The sequence below is a fragment of the Dermacentor andersoni genome, chromosome 5, assembly GCF_023375885.2.
Source record: "Dermacentor andersoni chromosome 5, qqDerAnde1_hic_scaffold, whole genome shotgun sequence".
Lineage (NCBI taxonomy): Eukaryota > Metazoa > Arthropoda > Arachnida > Ixodida > Ixodidae > Dermacentor > Dermacentor andersoni.
The window spans coordinates 51,105,901-51,122,315 of NC_092818.1; the positions used below are offsets into that span (position 1 = coordinate 51,105,901).

The 16,415-nt window shown below is 49.0% G+C and overlaps 1 pseudogene; it reads left to right on the forward strand.

Moving 5' to 3' along the window:
- Positions 1-12,579: 12,579 nt before the first annotated feature.
- LOC140218542 (uncharacterized) lies at positions 12,580-13,759 on the forward strand (annotated as a pseudogene).
- Positions 13,760-16,415: the final 2,656 nt, after the last annotated feature.

Consider the following 16,415-nt stretch of genomic DNA (forward strand, 5'->3'; position numbering starts at 1 on the left):
AGATCGTATACGATGTCGATTTAGAGGTATACACCAAGTTCAGAAGTTTAGCCAATTTATTTCTATATGATGCAGGCACAAAGCGGTCATGCATACTTGCAGAGATGTGGAGGGACGGTGACGATTGCCGTTAGTTTCCTCGGTAGCTGAGTGCGCGCACACGGCTGCTCTCATTTTGTGCTTCCGCCTTTTGCTGCTAAATTTCTTGGCTGGAGCATTAGTAAATTACACGTTTGTGTTCGTTCTGATTTGCGCGGAGCTGTCAGCGAACAACGGCAAGCGTTATCGATGTCTTCGCTTCGCAAAGCCTGCTTGTTTTTGTAAATTCGCATGCTTTTGGATGGCTCCCAGGGAGTGTCATCAGCACTGCGAGCACAGAAAGAACACATGTATTAGGCACAAATGAGCATGGAACGTTACTAACGAGAAAGACCATCTTCCCACCTTCAACAACGTGGCCTAGCCTATAGCTCATTATACCCTCTCAGGCTTAGGTTCAGGCAAATAACAAATTAAGCTGTTTTTGGCAAACTGTACATGCCTTTAATACATGGTGATTCGGAGATGCTAGTGCCTGTAACTTCTGATGCCTATTTCTTGCCCCAATAACGTCACTGCGTGGCACGAAGAGAACTGCATTATAAAGCTAACGCAGTAATGTGGGAAGTTGGGCGAGTTGGTGATTAATCATCATACCGTGTTGGTGAAGCAGCGCACTGACCAGTAGAAATAGGAGAGACACAAGCACAGCGAGTGTCTTGTATTCATGTGTGTGTCTGCCTTGTCCTGGTCAGTACGCTGCTTCACCAGAACACTAAAGCAGTTTCCTTCCCAGGATGCACGAAATCCTAGAACACAACAGCCAAAACACACATCTGCTCAAAATTAACAATTTAAATACTACATAGGCGCATATTGCTTTGAATCATGCTGCAATAAATATTTAGTGTATATCACGCCTTATTCAATGCAGATGTTGGAGTCATTGCAACTCATCGCATTAATCAGCAAGGTGCGTTTTCACTGCTAATGAGGATTGGCTCGTACAGACTGCTCCGCGAAATGAACCCAGACCACGTTAACAGGCCTTAGGACCAACAGCACGAGCGCAAGCATTAGAGATACATGCCTCACCAAAGCAAATCTAGTGCCTCGTCGGGCGAACAGCTAAAGTAAGCTTGCACCGATGGCCGGCTACTACAGGAAACGAAGGTTTTTGGCAGGAAGAGTGAATCAGCAAGAATGTGCAAGGTGGTAATTACCTAAAGCAAGCTTGGATATTGTGAACTTAGAAAGCATGGCCAAACAACAAACATAACGCGCACGTCTCGATCGGCTGCTTTCCGATCTGCCGCTTACCGACGCACGCGACGACCGCGGCTTGCATTAAATGCTGTCTGCTATCAGACAAAACTAGCGCGCGTCCCCTTTCGTTACCTGCACAACTAGTAAATTAAGTTGCAGCGTTTGGAAAATGGAAATAATTCTCTAAAGCTCGTCCATGCCGATTGCGAGTGAAGGCACAGTAGAATCAAATAAATTCGGGGGTTTTAACTGCCAAAACCATGCAAAACCACTAAATCATTATGAGGCACGCTGTAATGGTTAGTCTCAGGAATACTTATTACCTCCGGGGGTTCTTTAACGTGCACAAAAATCAAAGCACGCGGTAACATGGGCGTTCTTGCACTTCGCCCCTATCGAAATGCGGCCGCTGTGGCGGGGAATCGAGCTCGCGTCGTCAAGCTCAGCGTCGCAACACGCATGCATTTACCGCTAACAAGCAGCGGATGTCAACACAATTCAACAACGCGGCATGACTAAACAAACGGTTGGGCGCTAAAAACAGGCATATCACTATTCCGTTTCATCGAGCAGCCGCGATATTGCACGCGAATACGAAAGTATGGTGCTTACTTGACTCGGCGCACTGCAATTATCCATGCTTGTCGTCTGACCTTCTCGTACCACTTCCCCGGAAATCTGTAGAATTTCACGGGCGGCGTTCGACCTTTCGTGTTTTCGAGGCTGTTATGGCAATCAACAATACAGCAGTATTGCGTGCCACCTTTCCTGGCTGATGAGGTCGCACTCGCCATCGCAAAAACAACGCGCCCGAGCCAGCACGAGCGCTCCCGCCGAACAGATCACGGGCGCGCGCTCGCGCAGCGACGACCCTCGAAACTTCCATCGGTCCGCTAGGGGAGCATTCGGCGCTGGTGCCGCGCGGGCAAACTTTAGGTTGCCTCGTCTATGGCTCGTCGCGTTTTCAACAAGCGTGAGCACTGAAATAAGGTATATGTTGTTGCAGGGCCATAAAACGCGTCACAAACTTGTTCCACTAAAGTTCAGTACACTCAAAACTAACTCACCACGGCCGGCTTGCTTTTTTTTTTACTAACAGCTTCACAATCCCAGGCGCGGCGAGCATGCCTCACAAGCATCCCAAAAGGTTGCGAAATGAATTACAATAATTTTTGGGGTCAGAGAATGCGTCACGAACTTCTCCCAGTAAGATTCATTACACGCGAAGCTGCGGCACACAGCCGAGCTGCTTTTCGCTAACTGCGCCACCACGCCGAGCGCGGCCCCTGTGCTTGAAAAATACCCCAAAAAATTGCGAAATTAGTTACAATAGTGTCTGGGGTCAGAAAAAGCGCCAAAACTTGTCCCGGTAAGATTCAGTATACGCGAAACTGCGTCACACGGCCGAGGTGCTTTTCGTCACAAAGCCAGGTGCGGCGAGCGTGCCCAAAAACTACCGAAATAAGTTATAATAATGCTTGGGCTAATAGAAAGCGTCGCAAACATCTCCCAGTATGAGTAGCTAACTCAAATTAACCAGGCCTGGACGGCGGAGCGTTGTTTTTCGATAACTGCATCACTATATGGACGTCAGACTCTGGAGTTTTGCAAGACGCGTAGCGCCACATGCCGGTGCGAAGAGGCAATAACTGAGTAGTGTGAAGCCCGACTTCCTTGTAAGTTGCCTGTGCAGCTAGCGACTGCGAAACAACGATTTAACTAGATTTTGGTCCATATTGCGAGTGTTTTGCGCATTTAACACCCAGACAGAGCTATGAATTTCTACGCTAGTCGGACGCGCCGACGAACTGCCATAAAGCGGTTGCTGGCTCACTTTTCAGACTGATGGCGGAAACGACGGCAACCGCGATAGCTCCGTGTGCTACGAAGAAACGCCGCAATCGACGCTACTGTTGTGAATTGCCATGAACGTGAAGCATGGAATAACAACGTTCAGTTTTACCGATTTCCATCGCCATCGTATGAAGGGGAAAGGCGAGAGCGCTGGATACGGGCCGTTCAACCTGTTGGGTAATCGGATTACTTGCATTCCCCACAACACAGCGGCTCGCATGAGAAAGTGCGACAATTTTGTTCTTCTGTAATTGTGTTGCGTAGCCCTGACGGAGGACCGTGGTAACGAAGCGAAAACTCAAGAATTTGCAGCCACCACTTCGTTGGTAACAGAAAAAACAACGTTGCGAACCATCCTGCTTATGTGCCATCGATATCTCCACCTTTGAACAGACGTCCGCCTTCCGCTTGACTCAACAAGTGGAACAGTGAGATCTGGCAGGTCAGCTTAACCAAACATTTTGGTTCGTTTATGAATTCAAAATCCTGTTCTAGAGCATCGTCGTATCGCGAGCTCATTTCTACTTTCGGTATTTTGTATGTCCTGCGCCGATACAACAAGCACGCTTCGCAATGTGCTGAGCCTGTCCGACGCGCATTTTTCAAATGTGAGCAATGAAGTTGCTGTAGGAGCACTGGACGAGTAATTGCGAAGTAACGTACGTGTGTAAAGAAAAAAAAATGTCGCGTTTATTTACATTTATTTGTGCGCGCTTGTTGCTCGAAGCGTCTGCGAAAAGTTCAAATTAAGACACGAGCGATGCTGTAGCTCCTGCGAGAAAGAAAGATGCAGCGCGTAGGCATTGTAGGAAGCCTCCTTCGTTATGATCGCACGCTGTTTGCTGCCTTGGAAAACGTTTTCTGTTTGCTGCCCTGGAAAAGGCTATGAAAGGATTTACTCTCTGTAAATAATTGCGAGACAAAACATTACGATAAAATGCATAAAAATATACGAGATACTTGAGTCATGTGTTCAGGACATATTCAATATGAACCAATTTGAAATGCTTAGATTTTTATGCTGATATGCCTATAGACAATGATGCTCTCTGTACTTGCGAGTTGCAGCACGCCGAAATAACACTTGAGACTTTATTTTATATTGTACACGTACTTCGCCCTGCTGAGCTTCCTTTCCGAAGCGTGGATGGGCGGAAGACGCTTTCCAGGTCCTTGATCTTTAGGAAACCCTGCCTCAACACAAATGAAAGAGAAGGGTCCATTGTGGCCTATGCACCATTGCTTGCGGACAGCTCTCCTTGCACTACTCAGTTCGCGCCAAGGCTCCGATGGGGGCGCTGGTGACGGGTGTTTCCGCAGCGCCGCCTGGGCAGAGTCTGAGGTCCATGGGTTCAGTTTGTGCAGTAAGCCTAAATGTGCTTGAAGTGCGTCGCAGACTGCCAAACGAAATTCCTCACGTTGCTGTAGTCCAGTAGTGCAGCGGTGCCGTGTCGAAATGCAGACGGAACCCAAGAGAACGCCGGGAGCCCAAAAAAAGCGGGCTACATCCAAAACAGACGGGTCGCCGAGCACGCGAGCTTCCCATGCGCAGCCCGCCTCGCTCGCTCCTGAGGCATGTCTGGCGCCTGCCCACGCAAGAAAAATTCGTCGCAAAGTATAAATTCATTTACACCTAAAACGTTTTTATCTTTAGTGGGAAAGAATAAAAAGAAGATCAAACTTTGTCTGTAAGTTCATTTCACATTCTTTTTTGGCAAAGACTGGTGCAACGCGGTGCTCCCCAGACGACTCCACACAGAATCGACTCCTCCAACGCACGGAAGTGACGTCATTAAATGTCAACGTCACATGCACGCGTATTTTCGTTTTTACGAGGGCGCGTGGTTTGATTGCTTGTTCGCACGTGACATTCAGTACGCATCCCGTCAGCCGCGCTTGCGGGTCGTGCTTTTCTGCTGCCGCTGGTGCTGGACCCAAGGCCTGGTTCTGCTGCATCCTCGCAAGCCTTTGACATCATCCTTTTGTATACGCGAAAACTGCTTTGCAGGGTTATGCTATATTTGCTAGCGTTATTTATATCTATTCTAATAAGTATTTTGATGGTATTTTGATTGTTTGTCGCGTATTTGCCGATCTTGCTGTCCTTGTTCGCGACCGCTTGCTTTGTTCAACCCTAGCGCGGATTTCTCGAATTCAACGTATTGTGACGCAGCAGTAATCACGGCTTTTATTCCGCGTCACAAGATTAGGCGAACCGACCACGCCCACAGCACGGAGCACACTCGAGAGCCAGCCCCACAAGCGATGATGAAGAAGAACCCCATATAAACCCCATATGATGATGATCGTGTACAGATGACAAAGAATAGCTTATAAATTCCCACACTAATGTCCCCTCGCGCGAGAGCGGCCATCCTGGCCGCAATTCAAAGGGGCGGTGAACGTCTCGTGAAAGGCTTCATACGGGAAACGTGGACAATCTCAGCGGCGCGGCAGCGGCGGTCATTTGGAACAATAACTGGTTCCACGCGATAGTTCACTGGAGAAGTCTGCTCCAAGACTTTGTAGGGGCCGATGAACCGAAGCTGAAACTTGTCACACAAGCCAGGAGTACGAACTGGTGTCCGGAGTAGCACTTCCTCGCCAGGGCGGAAGCACACGACGCGATGAGAGGCGTCGTAATGCTGCTTGCGGTCCTGTTGCCGTGCTTCGGTGTTGATGCGGGCGAGCTGGCGACAACGCAGAATGCGGGACACATATTCTTCGCAGGAGGAAGGACATTGATGGACAGTTGGCGCGAAGAAAGAGACGTCAAGACAGGAAGAGGGCGAACGACCATAGGCAAGGTAGAATGGCGAGTAACCGGTCGTGCGTTGAACGGCGGTATTATATGCAAAGGTCACGAATGGTAAAATTGCGTCCCAGTTTCTGTGATCCGGGTCAATGTACATGGCTAACATGAGGCCGTTGTGTGAGGCCGTTGCTTTGCGGATGGTAACTGGAGGTAGTCTTGTGGGTGGTTCCGGAGGCTCTGAGTACTTCGTCTAGTAGTTGCGAGAGGAATGCTTTTCCACGGTCGCTCAGGAGGACGCGAGGAGCACCGTGACGCAGTATTAAGGATTGAAGTATGAATGCAGCAATTTCAGAGGCTGAGGCAGAACTCACACAAGTTGTTTCGGCGTAGCGTGTCAAGTGATCAACGGCTGTCACAATCCATCGTTTACCGCTGAGAGTCACAGGAAGTGGGCCATATAGGTCAACTCCAACGACCTCAAATGGTTGCGACGGACAAGGAACCGGTTGCAGTTGTCCGCTTGGAGCTGATGTAGGGAGCTTTCGACGCTGACATAGAGCGCAGGAAGCGACATACCTCGCTACACTGGCGGACAATCCAGGCCAGTAGAAGCGCCCTTTGATGCGGTCATAGGTTTTCTGGAAACCAAGGTGACCAGCAGTCATGTCGTCGTGAGAAGCCCGCAGGACATAAGCACGTAGAGAGCGTGGCAGAACAGGAACCCAGCGTTGACCGTCAGGGTGATAGACATGACGGTATAGGACGCGGTTGTCAATCTTAAATTGCGTCAGCTGCCGACGAAGGCGGGCGTTAGGCGGGCGCGAAGCTCCTTGAAGGTGGTCGATGATGCGCCGACAGTAAGAGTCGGCAAGTTGATGAAATTGGAAGGATTTGTTGTCGTGTGGAGGCATCTCGTCGACAGCGGCCAACAAGAAAGCATCTGAGGAGGGATCGAGCGAAAGCTTGTCACGGATGGTAGTTTGAGCTCCATTGCATGGTGTCGTAGGAAGCGGACAGCGAGAAAGTGCGTCTGCATCTTGGTGTTTTTTTCCGCACTTGTAGGTAATGGTAAAGTCGTATTCTTGCAAACGAAGAATCCACCGACCAAGTCGTCCAGACAAGTTCTTCAGCGTCGAAAGCCAGCATAATGCATGATGGTCTGTAACGATCGTAAAGTGGTGGCCGTGAAGATAAGGTCGAAACTTCTGCACAGACCAAATGATAGCTAGACATTCCTGCTCCGTGATGGTGTAATTCTTTTCGGCGTTTGTCAGAACGCGACTTGCGTATGCGACGACCCTCTCACTTAAAGTGTCGTCTCGCTGTAGGAGAATGCCACCAATTCCGTGACCACTAGCATCCGTATGCAGGAGGGTAGGAGCAGCTTCATCAAAATGGCGTAGTACTGGTTCAGATGTGAGAGCGCGCTTCAGATGGGTGAACGCAGATTCACATTCGGGAGACCACACAAAGGGAACATTAGAACCCAGTAATTTGTGCAGAGGTGACGCTATTGAGGCGAAGCCCCGTATGAATCGCCGAAAATAGGAAGCGAGGCCTAAGAAACTACGCAAATCTTTGGTCTTTTCGGGACGAGGGAAGTGCTGAACTGCGGAAACCTTGTCAGGATCAGGACGAATGCCATCTTTGCTCACAATGTGACCTAGAACTTTGATTGTCTTGCTCGCAAAATGGCATTTCTTAGTGTTTAGCTGAAGTCCAGCGTTGGCAAGGCACGTGAGAACTTCATCCAGACGTTGCAGGTGCTGAGAGAAGGTTGACGAGAAAACAACAATATCGTCGAGATAGCACAGGCAAGTCTTCCACTTTAGGCCACGAAGAACGGTGTCAATCATGCGCTCGAATGTTGCGGGAGCATTGCAAAGGCCGAATGGCATGACATTAAACTCGTAGAGCCCATCGGGTGTTGAAAACGCTGTTTTCTCCTTATCGTCCTCATGCATAGGTATCTGCCAGTAGCCGGAACGCAGATCGATGCTGGAGAAGTACTCGGCACCCTGCAGGGAATCCAAGGCATCGTCTATTCGCGGCATAGGGTATACATCCTTGCGTGTGATCTTGTTAAGTGCTCGGTAGTCGACACAAAATCGAACAGAGCCGTCTTTTTTGCGAACCAAAACAACGGGGGAAGACCAAGGGCTAGCAGAGGGGCGTATTATGTTTCGTTGGAGCATGTCGGTGACGTTCTCGTCAATGACTTTCCTCTCGGCTAGCGATACGCGATATGGTCTACGGCGCACGATGGATGTACCATCTGTCTCTATCCGATGCGTCGTAATCGAAGTCTTTCCCAACGAAGATGAATGCGCGTCAAAGGAAGCTTCATGTTTTCGGAGCAAAGCAAGCAATTGTTGGGACTGCGAAGCTGTCAGGTCGGAACTGATGGCAGCTGCAAGAGCTGAAGGAGATGCGGCCCGTCCGGTACAAGGACCTTCAGAGGAAGCTGGTTTAAAGGAAATAACAGATATAGACTCTGATGCAGTGGCGCAAGCCAATGTAGTGCCTTTAGGGATGAGAATCTTTTCGGATGTCGGGTTTGTAGCGTAGAGAAGTGCAGCGCCATGATCAAACCTAACGAGCCCTGATGCAAAGGCTATCCCTCTTGCAAGACAGCGTGCAGATGGTAAGACGAGCACGTCGCCGCAGTCAATCACATCAGACGTGATAGTAACGATGCTTTGATGGCGAGGAGGTAACGCGGTATCTTCTGCAGCAACGAAGTGAAGGGGTGTGTCATCTGCATGAAGTGAATAGGTCGTGTCGGTCATGTGGAGAACGCGTTGTCCACAGCAGATGGAGGCGGAGGCCGTAGAAAGAAAATCCCATCCCAATATGAGCTGCTGGGCACACGAACTTAGCACTGCAAATTGTACGTGATGTAGAAGTCCATCGATGGAAATACGAGCTGTGCACATAGCGATAGGTCGAATGGAGGCCCCTTGAGCAGCGAGTAGCGTAGGTCCATCATAGGGGGTCGTAACTTTCCTAAGTCGCGAACACAAATCACGGTGAATGACGGAAACACTAGCACCAGTGTCTATTAAAGCTTCTACTTGTACACCTTCTACTACAACCAATATCACATTGTACGGACGCGATGGAGGAATTTCTGTCCTGTCGTTCGATGCAGCTTTTCCTCCAAAAGCTGCATAATTCAGTTTTCCGGACGACGCTCGGCGAATTGAGAAGCAGGTCTCAGTGGGGACGTAGAGCGGCGAAGGGGTGACGGCGAGCGGCGTCTCGCAGGACGGTAAGCTGTCTCGGATGCTACAGTAGGCGATGGAGAGCGTCCGCGCGGTGGACCATAAGGACGGCGTTGGTCATGGAAGCTCCCTAGACGTTGGAAAGTAGCTCCGGGCGAAAAGTCATCCCGTTCGTATACGTCATATCCGCGACGCTCGTCTTGCTGGCGCTTGCGGCAAAAACGCGCTATGTGGCCACGATAGCCGCAGTAGTAGCAGATGGGACGAGGAGGACGCCACTGCGGATAGCTGGTTTGGGTAGGTGCGCTGGTAGTCATGGAAGCGATGTGAGCCGTTGTTGGTTTTGGAGGCATCGGTGGGACGATGACTGGAGTAGCTGCGGCTACTTGTGCGTACGTCGATGGGGCCCTAGGTGTTAGAGGGTCCGTGTACGCTGCACCAGCCATGGATGCCAATTCCTCCTTGATGACATCTCGCAGATTGGTATCGGAGGCATGAGAAGGCATAGGTCCTGCTGCTAAGCCAAGATACTGAAGCTCTTCTCGAATTATTGCGCGTATCATTGCTCGTAACGTAGGGTCGTCGGCGCTAGTGTTTGCAGTGGTGTCCGGCTGCAACCGTACTGATTCGAGTTCGTCAAGGCGCTGGCAAGTAGCGACGATATCAGCGACGGTAGCGGGGTTCTGGATGGCTAAAGCATTGAAAGCAATAGCTCCGATGCCTTTGAGGATGTGGCGAACCCTGTCTGATTCGGTCATGGCCGTGTTCACGCGTCGACAAAGAGCAAGCACATCCTCGATGTACGACGTATAAGATTCACCGGGTTGTTGCTTGCGAGTGTCGAGCGTTTTTTTTGCGAGGGCAGAACGAACAGCCGGTGTACCGAAGATTTGGCGGAGCTGCTGTTTGAAAGCGCCCCAGTTCGTGAAATCAACCTCATGGTTGAATAACCAAGTCTTCGCTACGCCTGTCAGGTAAAAGGCGACGTGACGTAGCTTGGACGCATCGTCCCAACGGTTAGCCGAACTCACTCGGTCATAGTCGTCCAGCCAATCCTCGACGTCTTCACCGCGAAGTCCAGCAAACAGATGGGGATCACGCTGGTGCCCACTGACAACCCAATACGGAGAGGCTGGGGTAGTCGAGGCCGAGATGGTGGAAGTAGAAGTGCCTGTTGGCTCGTCCTGCGACATGTTGGCGGACAGCTGGCACAATCGGCGACCCGATCGAAGCTCCAGGAGGTTGAGCGGGGAGTCAGAGGACGGGGGACCGAAGAGCACACTCCACCACTTGTGACGCAGCAGTAATCACGGCTTTTATTCCGCGTCACAAGATTAGGCGAACCGACCACGCCCACAGCACGGAGCACACTCGAGAGCCAGCCCCACAAGCGATGATGAAGAAGAACCCCATATAAACCCCATATGATGATGATCGTGTACAGATGACAAAGAATAGCTTATAAATTCCCACAGTATATATATAGTGCTGACTAGAAGGTAGCCTCCTTTCGTTTGTGAAAAAGCTCAGATTTATTTTCTCGCAGTCTTTTTTTTTTTCTAGGTGTCATTTTATATTGCACTGCTTGCAACATGACACGTGTTTTGGTTGCCGGTGACTCGATGGTGAAATACGCGGACCAGTATTTCCCATCGCGTCGTAGTTTGTCAGTCAGTGTTGCCGCGCATAGAGGAGTAAGGATTGAGCATTTGCTGTCAATGATTGCTGACAAGCTAGCTGGTTTTGATGTTGTCATTGTGCACGTTGGCACTAACAACACTGTTGACAGCCTCAGCGTGTGCATGGACAAGTATCGCCAGCTCGCTCAGGGGATCATTGAGAGAAATCCCATGGTGCATGTAGCTTATTTTGCCATTCTTCCTCGGGGGCAGAATCAGTACAGCTCATGGGAAGCTCAGTCCTCATGGTTGCATGACCTGAATGATAACTACAAAAAGATTAACACTGCCCTGATGCAGTACTGCCACGAGTGCGGCTACACATTCCTGGGTGGTCTCGTGGACAACTGGCCCAGTTGCCTGAGCAGAGATGGTGTCCACCCGAGCCGCTTTGGTAACAAGGTGCTGGCAGACTTCCTGTACCAGGGGGCCTGCACCCTGTCCTTCCATCTGGAGAGAAACCGCATCCAGCAGTCCTACAAGGAGACCCAGGCACCTTCTTCATGGACCAGTTGGACTCGGCAGGACAGCATCCCTGCCATCTCCGAGGCTGACTTTCCCCCGCTTGGTTTGCATATTTTAATTTCTTCGCAAGCAGCAAGTGGACCTTCCACAGCACCAGCTCCTGTCTGGAAAGCCAGCACTGCTCCCTTGCAGAGGCACGGCACCAACCAGCCTAGCAGAACCCTTCAAGGTGCTGGATTTTCACTTCTTGGCGGTGTCCGTGTCCGTTGCAAGGGAAGCAAGGCTTGGTTCACCTGGGACAGCCTGCCTTTCCCCACTTTCCATGGCACAAGTGTACCAAGTAGGGGAAAAGCCAAGGGGAGGTCTGCTGAGCCAATGATCCCTGGTCAAGGTGCAAGCACCACTTGTGTCTGGAAAACTAGGAGAGCCACACAAAAGCATGAGAGTGCTCCTGTTGTGTGCTCACCTGTGGGGGAAGGAGAGGCCAGTGCTCAAGAAGCAGCTGTGCCAGAGGCTGTCTCCCACTGTGGCGACAGGGAGTGGAAACTGGGAGTATCGAGGAGGAGGCGGAAGGCTGCAGCACTGCACAAGCAAGAATGAAAAGTGACCTGGCTGCTGGCTGTGACCTGGCTGCAGACAGGAAAGGAAAAGTTCTTGCTGTGACAGCGGCCAAGTTCTTGAAGTTCGCTTCACCTTTGAGAGCAGTTGTAAGCCAGAAACAGACATGCATTGACAGTATGAAGTCTGAATCTGCTCCTTCTGCTGTCTCTGGTAGCAAGCTTGAAGGACAAGCCAGTGCCCCTCATGACGCCATTTGTGATAGTTTTGGCAAGGTGCAGCATGTGGCTAGCAGGCAGAATAAAGACTGCTTGGTAGTTGCTATGGCTGAGTGCAGACCTGTCATAAATGGTGTTTCAAATGAGGTCATTGTCTGCAAATGCTGTAGGTCAGAAACAATGCAAGATGGAGGGCAGATGACGAGCAATCCTGGCACAGAGGCTGGTGACCTTGACAAAGCTGCGTGCATTGCTCCCACGCGACGTAGGTGTTGTGAGGCTGCTTTGACATCCAGCTGCAGGCCTGCCAGCTCTGATGCCCAGGCTGTTTGTGAAGGAGCTGGTGCTAACACAACCAGAGTTCCTAACACTGTCACTTTATTGCATGGCGGAGGCAGCAAAGTTTATTTAAATGCAACATTTGATAATTTTATTTCTTTTAGGAAAAGCTTTGATGAATGGTGCAGGGAGGGCAAGCACAAAGTCACAATGCAGTCTACATGCAGGTGTCACTTCCCACGATGATCCACGTTCTGTTCCCTGCCCTGGCTATGGTTTTTCTAGACGTACCCCAACCGCATCCTGCCTGGCATGTCGACTACGACACAACTGTTTTCTACCACCCAATGAATGCCAGCATCACTTCCAGACCGTTGACACCGTTCTTGTGTCCGGCAGCGCCACTGTTCCCAGCAGCGTCACTCGACTTGCGGCCGGAATACCTATCGCCACCAACATCAATTCGCCCATCAGTTATAAAAGAGCAGGCGCGCACGGAGGCGTTTTGTGGGCCCGGCTGCTGTGCTTCAACACAGCACGCTAATCCGCTGATGTTCTACATGCAGGTCAGTAAATCATACAGTCTTTTCACGAAGCGTTCAAGTAATTACTTTCTACTGCAGCTGCCGGGCCCACATTGCTGCCTTTCCATTGTTGTTCAGTGTTCAGTGTTGTGATGTTATTCGCTCTTTATTGTTGCTGGCGGGTGACATCGAAACTAACCCTGGACCCGATAGTCAAGCCGTACTAAAAGAACTTAAGAGCCTATCCGCAGGTCAATCGCAACTGATCACCGAGATTCAAGGCCTCAAGTCTCAGTTACTAACAACTGACAAAGCAATATCCGATCTGAGCGTGTGCACGACGAACCTGGAGACCCACTACCAAAACCTAATCCCCTTGCGTTCTGATATAGAAAGCGTGAAGAATGATGCTGTCCGTGCAGCACACACAATGCATAGGCTGGAAGCGCGTCTTGATGATGCCGAGAATCATTCTCGGCGCAACAATCTAATTTTTTATGGTATTGATGAATCTTCAGGGTCAGAGTCGTTCGCGCAATCGGAGCATATAATCATTGACCACTGTCGCAAACATATGAGCATCACGCTTGACCCAAAAGAAATCGAGCGTGCGCACCGCTTGGGCAATCGTGCAGCTAATCGTAACCGCCCAATAATAGTGACGTCCACCTTTCATAAAACAAAAAATCTTGTTCTTTCTAACGGCCGTAAATTTAAAGGAACAAACTTCAGCGTTGGCGAGGATTTTACGCGTCCTGTTCAATTGGCCCGCAGACACCTTCTTTCATTCGCAAAAAGCAAATCGGCACCTTACTCCCTGCGCTTTAAAACTCTCTTTATGGGTAATAAGCGCTATGTTTTTGACGACGGCACACAGAGTGTGAAAGAATTGCAATAGCAGCCAACTCGATGCGGGAAACGCCCTACGGTATCGACACGAGCTAACCTCTACTTTTCCGTAATCTTTGCCAACGCACGCAGCTTCCTCCCTAAACGCGATATTCCGTCTAACCTCGTGTTGTTGTCTAACAGTAATTTGCTGATAATAACTGAAACCTGGCTGACTGACGATATTACCGATACTGAGGTTCTTGCTGACTTGCCGAATTTCTGCCTTTTCCGGAAAGACCGCGAAATCTCACGAGGCGGTGGTGTGCTAATCGCCGCGCATCACCATCTATCGTGCACGCTTGCAACCATTGAGACTGACTTGAAAATAATATGGCTAATCTGCCGCGCTTCACCACAGACTGTTCTCTTGGGCGTTTGTTACAGACCACCACATAACACTCCTGATTTTTCGCATAAACTTAATAACATCTTGAGCAAACTTAGTGAAAAATACCCTAACGCAGAAATGCTGCTTTTCGGCGACTTTAATTTTCCGCAAATCAACTGGACTAACAATAGTGGTTTAATCATAGGCAATGAAGCTGCTAAAGAATTTGTTAATGTGTGTCTTAATTTCAGTCTAACTCAACTTGTGCTAGAGCCTACGCGGGTTACAAAAGACACATCTAATGTACTAGACCTTATACTAAGCAGCCATCCTGACAGTCTATCATCCATAACTTACCTCCGTGAGGTAAGTGATCATAAAGCAATCCATGCCACTTTCACCTTTCAACCCATGCGACAACGAAAATCCAACAAAACTATATGCCTATATGATAAAGGGAACTAGGAAGCTATTAATTACGAGTTAGGTGAGTTCTTTTCAACTTTTGAGACATTATTCCATATGCACTCGCCTCAAGAAAACTGGACACTATTTAAAAATATAATTAATGAACTCGTAAACAAACATATACCAAGAATAACTATGCACACTAATCAAAATAAGCCATGGTTCACCAGAGCTTTAAAGAAGCTTGAAAACCAAAAGAAACGTCGCTTCCGACTAGCCACGCGACTTGGAAGCACCGAGGCTTGGTCAAAGTACTACACGGCAGAGAACGCCTACCTGAGTGCCCTTCGAACTGCTAAAAAAATCTTTTTATAACGTCGACCTGCCCCAGCTACTGACTCAATATCCTCGGCAGTTCTGGCGCATTTTAAATCCCCAAGAAGCTCGTACCATCAGCGTGACGGATGCAGCAGGCGACACCGCCACGGACGCCGAGTGCGCTGATATATTCAACACAGCATTTTTTTCCGTGTTTACAAAAGAAACTACCATTCCAGACTTTCCACTACCTACTAACATAACATCACATATGCCACCCATTGTATTTTCAGTAGATGGTATACTATCAATCATTGAAAAAAACAAATTATGTACTTCTTCTGGTGTAGACCAAATTAACTCAAAGATCCTAATGAATACTAAGCATATATCCGCGGCATGTTTCACTCTGTTGTTCACGCAATCATTGTCTACAGGTACTTTACCGGATGATTGGAAAGTGGGAAAGGTCGTTCCAGTATTCAAAGCAGGTAACAAAGACTCCCCCTTAAACTACGGCCCCATTTCATTAATTAGTCTTCCTTGCAAAATCATGGAACATGTCATATACTCGCATATCATCAACTTTTTAGACTCGGCAAACTTCTTTCATCCTTAACAACATGGTTTTCGTAAAGGGCTTTCATGTGAAACACAACTAGCTATCTTCCTTAATGATCTCCACGTTAATCTTGATAACAACGTTCAAACCGATGCAATCTTTCTAGATTACTCTAAAGCTTTTGACACAGTGCCTCATAACCGCTTGCTACTAAAATTATCTAGATTGAACTTGGATCCTCTTGTAGTACAATGGATAAAAGAATTCCTTACTAATCGTTCCCAGTTCGTCTTTGTAAATAACGTCTCCTCCCTGACACCTCCCGTCCCTGTCACTTCAGGTGTCCCTCAAGGCTCAGTCTTAGGACCGCTTCTTTTCCTAATATACATTAACGATCTTCCGCTGCATGTATCTTGTCCTATTCGTATGTTCGCTGACGACTGTGTGATTTATCGTACTGTGACTAACATCTCTGACCAAGCATCTCTCCAGAATGACCTAATAACGTGCAGGACTGGTACAACCGTTGGCAAATGGCCTTGAACCCTAACAAGTGCAAATTTATTTCAATTTCCCGCCGTCGTAATCCTTATCTGTCTACTTACACAATTGCAAACGTCCCAGTAGAATCAGTTTTAACCTATAAGTACTTAGGCGTAACTCTGTCCCACGACCTTTCCTCGAATGCGCATGCGACTAACGCAATCTCGTCAGCAAACAAGTCCGTTGGGTTCATGAGGCGTTATCTTCGTCATGCTCCACAGCACGTCAAACTACTCGCATACAAATCATTTGTCAGACCACAACTGGAATATGCCGCCGCCATCTGGAACCCTCATCAAACATATATCATCAATGCACTCGAGTCAGTTCAGAATCGTGCGACTAGATTCATCCATTCTTCATATTCATATAACATCAGCATTTCACACTTAAAGGCACAATCTAGCTTGGCATCTCTTGCTTTTCGTTGTCGCATCGCCACGCTCTCTCTTTATCACACATTTTTTACAGCTCACTAAGCCGCACGCCTTACGTCACGCCATC